This window comes from Xyrauchen texanus, chromosome 45 (assembly GCF_025860055.1).
Source record: "Xyrauchen texanus isolate HMW12.3.18 chromosome 45, RBS_HiC_50CHRs, whole genome shotgun sequence".
Lineage (NCBI taxonomy): Eukaryota > Metazoa > Chordata > Actinopteri > Cypriniformes > Catostomidae > Xyrauchen > Xyrauchen texanus.
The window spans coordinates 20,033,429-20,039,428 of record NC_068320.1 but is presented as its reverse complement, the minus strand read 5'-3'; positions in this window follow the sequence as shown (position 1 = coordinate 20,039,428).

Here is a 6,000-nt window from a genome sequence, read left to right as displayed (position 1 = left end):
TTTTGTTTTTAAGAAAAGGAAGCACAAGTCTTTTTTTGGGGGGTAATTAACATAATGCCAGAAATGCTGTCAATTGAGCTTCACTTGTATTGAACAAGTAATATTTCTTAAAAGGGATAGTTCTCCCAACAATTAAGATGCTGCAATCATATATGTTCATGTTCTTCGTGTCTTGTATGACTTACTTACTTCTGTGGAACACAAAAGGTGACATTTTTTAAGGATATATTGGCCGATCTTTTCCAAATATTAAAACTGAAATTGGAATAGATCTGTCAAGCTTGAAAATGAAAAAAAAAAAGAACCATAAAATAATCGTAACTATATTGAACTATATATATCAACGCTATATTCCATGACATATGAGGGCTTTGTGTGAGGAACAGATGAACATTAAAGTAATTTTTCACCGATTTAAATGTATCCCAAATTGGATAGGAACAAAAATCTTGTGTTTGTTTTTGCTGTGGACACATATGCAACAAGGTCTGATTTGCATCAGATAGGCTACCAGTGGGAAAAAAAATTAATCTGAATATGTTGAGTGTAAATTTGGCCACTCCAGGCCTGTGATGATTTTGTCATTGATTTTGAAGGACCCTGGCATTATTGTCATTTGTCAAAATCAAATTCAAAGTTGTGCTTATATTTTGCCACACAGACAACTTAGACAGAAACACACACACACACACACACACACACACATAGTGAGTGAAAAAGAGACTATACAAAGGTCCAAAAGAATTGAAATGTTTATCTCTGCTAGCATTGTTGCTTTTGATGGCCTAGCATTTTATTTTCCAGTGGTTTTTATGAAAAAAGATTGTTTGACGTGTGTGAGGTAGATTATGATGTTTGTTCACTCTCCAACACAAAACTCTGTCTGTCACACGGCCTTAGGGGTGAGATAAAGACTTCTGCCACTCACTGAGACTGACAATGAAGAACTCTAACAGAGAGTGAAAGAGAGAGAGTTAGAGGACGGGAAGGAGCAATATAAAACGAGAGAATAGGCTAATAATTCACAACGGAGACTGCAATACCTGGTCCACTCGTAAAACTGCATCTCAGAATAAGTATGCACATCATTTCAGTCCCATCAAGACTGCCAGTTTTCCTGACGCACCCACTACACAATAGATCTTACTGACTCAGACAGGTGTGAGACTTGAAATTTGGAAGTGGGCGTTTGAGGGGAGGTTTGCCATCAGCCACCTCTAATTCCATGAGTGAAATGCAGCACAGACCTGCCCTTAGTTTATTGAAATGTTCTTTAAACCATAGTAACCTGATAAAGTCATCAAGTTTTATGATGGAATAGAATATGCAAGTTGATGCTGTCAGTCAATTAAAAATTTTTATGAAATAATCTAAGAATAATAGTTCATCTGTGTGTATACACACTGATTAAAGCACTTCATGTCAGGCAAAATGTACACACACAAACGGTGTAGGATCAGCTATAAGTCAAGCGTGAGTTTTTGTTACTGTAAATGTCAGAGCTCAAAAGATAAAGGTCTGGCTGTTATGATGACAGGGACATTGCCACAAGGGTGGCACGGGGTGGCAGCTGCCACCTTAAAAATGAGTTTGCCAATCCATCTGCCACCCCAGCATTTCTGTATCCAAATTTATTTAATATAAATGTAAATATATTATAGTCGATGTTGACATTGTGTTGTGGTTTATTTATGTCGAACTGCCTAAACTCTCACCAAATGCATAAATGACTACAGACCCATAATGTGATTGGTTACAGCAGCGGCCAATCTCATGATTGTTTACAGCAGCGGCCAATAACATCATCGAACCATCGCATACCTACTATTGCTTCGCGTGTACATTGTTTGGGCTCTCATGGGTTGATGAGCATATTTCCTCAACAACAATGACCACATGGACAAATATGTGGAAAAAATTGCTGAATCGCTCTCAGGTGTGCAATAATCAGGTTAGCTGATTGTTGATGGGGCGGACCGGTGCGCCCTTTATTTCCTCCCTATGTACTGTAACTGAGTGTTTCGTGTCTGGGTTGTGCGTTGGGATACGGTGGTTTGTGAACTGTTCCATCTCATTCACGAGCACTCAGGCACATAGTGAATTTTCACGGGTTCTGGGAGTTTGTGGTTGTCGCTGTCTGAACTTTGGATTTTGCTGTTTTTTCATATAACTGTCAATAAATTCATCCAAAACCTGAAAACACTAAAGGCAGAAAGTTACCACTAGGTCAATCAGTGATGTTCTTAATCAAAGTGCTGATCTACAGTGATCTACTGATTAACAAAATCCCAAGACTGATATTACCATATTATATTATGTGAAATATTTATTCAAGTGCTTGAATCGGTTGTTAAGTATGACTGATGATCAAAACAGGTCATTTAAAAGAATCTCATCCTGTGCATAACATAATTAATATTCATGAGTTTCACAGCACTGCCCATCACAGTACAATTTTCTGTGAAGTTTTTATTTTTATTTAGGCCCAATTTTTTTGTTAATCTTCGCTTTCAAATTGATTACTCAAGCTGTTACAAAAATGTATTAGCAGAATGACATGAGATTAGCATGCTTTTTCCATCCATGAGTACACTTAACAAAAAATAAAGAATAATTGGCCTGCATAAGGTTTAGTCCAGATTGCCGGTTCACAATAGATATATTTGTATGGATATCATTGGGCAAGGCTGCCTTGAATTATTGGAACATGAGAGCTAAGTAAAATATGGAGTAATGTGAAAATACAGAGCAGGTTGTGTCCCAAAATTGACAAGTCGTAGATTTTTTTTTATTAAAGTCAATATGAATCACTGAACATGATTAATCATTCACAATAAGAACATAAACGTACATTAAGAAAGGAAATAGTGTCAATTCTGATTTACAAAATGTTTTCTTTATTTCTATATTACTAAACATAATTCTATCTATACAGTCCACAGCAATCAGTTTTTACAACCGAGTTGTCAATCAGTGTGAGGAAGACTTTGAGGTCGTTCACTACAAAAATGTTCTTCCATTCAATATGTTTTATTGTTTAATTGCTGGTCAATGCAAAAATGCTTTGGATGGACATCTTTGTCCATGTGGCCTTCTTGCATCCCCCGTTTCACTGTATGAGTGCGCACATTTTTAAGACAGCATGCTAAGTTAAAATCATTTTAAAAAGTTGAGACCCCAGCATTCTGTTCCATTTCACAGTGCTCCATCTAGCTGTTTAGGACCAAAATGTGTCCCAGCCTAATCGCATGAAAATGACATGACTGTGGCAAAATGTTTGCAATATAACAATATGTGGTTCATTACATACTGCATATTGCAGCAGTTCTGAGGTGAAATGTACACTGTGTGGCACTAAAACCGAGTTAAAAGTTCTCCCAAACAGATTTTACAGTTTTTTTAAACAGGTTTTTAACTAGGTTTTAAATGTTAATGCTCCATCGAGTTTTAAATAAACAAAACCTACCTCCCTACCCTTAAACTTAAACCAATGGTGTCCTAAACCTAACGGTGTCATAAAAAGCAAAAGTGGCATAAAAGTTGTTTAATTGAAGTAACCACGTCATTTTGTGGTGCTTCTCTGGCACTTTGGCTCATGTGTTGACTTGTGTGCTCTTTAGGAGTCATTCCCTCATCCTTTGCATCGCAAGTGCAACACTATCAGTTAAGCTACTGCACAATTTGTTCATTTTGATGCCCAGAACATGCTTGTAAATGTAGTTGGATATTTAATGCAACGTTAAAATGTATCAAAATGTTACATGTCATAAGATGTCATTGTGTGAGAAACAGGGTTAAAAGTGTTTATGAACTGATATTCTGACATTTTACTCGTTATTTGTGTGAAAGGAAATAAAAGTTGTTGTAATGCCTTTAGTGTTCATTTCACCAGGCAACTGCTGCAATACATTCGAGCCACATAAATGTCATTTTACAAAGAATTTAGGTATAGTAACATGATGCTAGAGACCAGGTTAAAAATGACTCCAGTAAATTGAGAACACTTTTCAAAAATTCCTTGCATATTCCTAGCTACTTTAACTAAATCCTTCCTATATTTACATCTAGAGGAAACAGGGATGGTATGAATTTAAGCCAAATGCTTTGAAAAGTGTCAGCATAAACTCCAACAGGAAAAATAATCATATCAGGACATTAGCATTACCTCGGTTTTCTAGTCTGCCCTATTTTTTAGAACAGACGAATATAACTTATCCTGAGCAATTTTGAATAAACTTCCTTTTGTTGCATGCCGTTGTGTCATTCCAAATCTCACAGTGGGCCGATACTAGTCGCTTCCTGGAAACACTTGATAGCAGTGAGGAAAGCTGAGCGTATTGAGTTTAAACAGTGAGGATGAGAATGATCAGGATTCAGTTTCAATGCAAGAAGCCCTTTATATATGACACATCCTGAAATTTCAGAATGACTATACTGTTCTTTTCAGCATTATTGTTCTCCCCATTTCCACTCCATCATCTCAAATCTGTTTTTTACCTCCCAGTTGCATTTTTTCTCTATCTATCATGAGCATACACATTCTGTCTGTTTGTACACTTGGAGTCACATGCCATTTAAGTTCCTCTCAGCCATGGCTGGAGCCCTCCAGGTCTCTTCATAAGAATAGGAGCTCTGCCTGCAGCACCCAGAGGTCCCCCTGAGGTATGTATCTCAAATAGATTGAATTTGAAAGTGATCAGTAATGATCATAACAGCAGTGATCTTTGCTCCACGGAGAGTCTAAAGGCATAGAGAAAAACAAAAACCTATGAATAAGGGGATGATTTTCTCCTTAAGAGTTTTATTCTACTACACAACAATAAGTGAAGGGACTTATCCACCTAGCATCTGTCAACCATGCTAAAAAAAACGTCTCAGTTACTGCTGTAACCTCCGTTCTCTGATGGAGGGAATGAGACGTTGTGTCGATGTAGTGACACTAGTGGTCACTCTTGAGAGCCCCAAACACCTCTAATCTTTGCGAAAAGGCCAATGAGAATTGGTGTGTGGAATTTGAATGCCACTCCCCCAGACATATGGGTATAAAAGGAGCTGGAATGGGGCCACTCATTCATGTTTTGTGCTGAGGAGCCGAGACAAGGTCCCGGCCATTTCAGCGGCTACTACAGCAATGTGCCAAGAGGGACACAACATCTCGTTCCCTCCATCAGGGAACGGAGGCTACGACAGTAACCGAGACGTTCCCCTTCTGTCTCTCACTCGACTTTGTGTCGATGTAGTGACACTAGGGTTCCCTATAGAAAAACACCACAACAGCTGAACCATGTTACGTGAACTGCCAATACAGGTGCAAGCAAGCTGCTGTGTGTGTAATAGCAGGTCTATCAGTCTGCACGTAACCTCCCCCAATGCCCCACAATATGTCATGTAGTTCCCCACACCCTGAGGGGCGGAAGTGACATAACTAGCTTGGGAGCAGGCCGCACCAGCCACAGCCTTTTCTCTCCACAGGGTATTAGATTTGGCTGGGGCCATCTAAAGCTATTATACGTATCGGGGTAGGTTTCTTTTCCTTTCATATTCTATCAGGGGGAAAAGACCCCACAGAGACCACATCCTGCACAAAGGGGAGGTTAATATGTAGCTGTAACATAGTCAATGGAAAGGAGGAGGCGAGAACCGACTTGACAATAATAGTTTTAATGATAATCTTAAAAAGACACAAACACACACGACGGACATGTCCATAAACTATCTCTCTGTCCCGCACAATCCTCTGCAGTTGGCCTTTATCCCTCTCGGAGGCTTGATTAGCCTGATAAGTTACCGGGTGTGTATGATCATGACCCGGCCCCGCCCTCCGCCCAGTAACCGACACCTTTGGAGCACCTATCAGAATACAGGGCATATTAGCATCAATAGTGGGTCTGGCTGCAAATTCCTCTGCCGAATCTGCGAGCCACAGGACTAGGAAGGAAGGACATCCAGGGTTCACGGGTTTGTGAACTCGCATGGGAGAAGAAGTGCATGCCTTCTCCT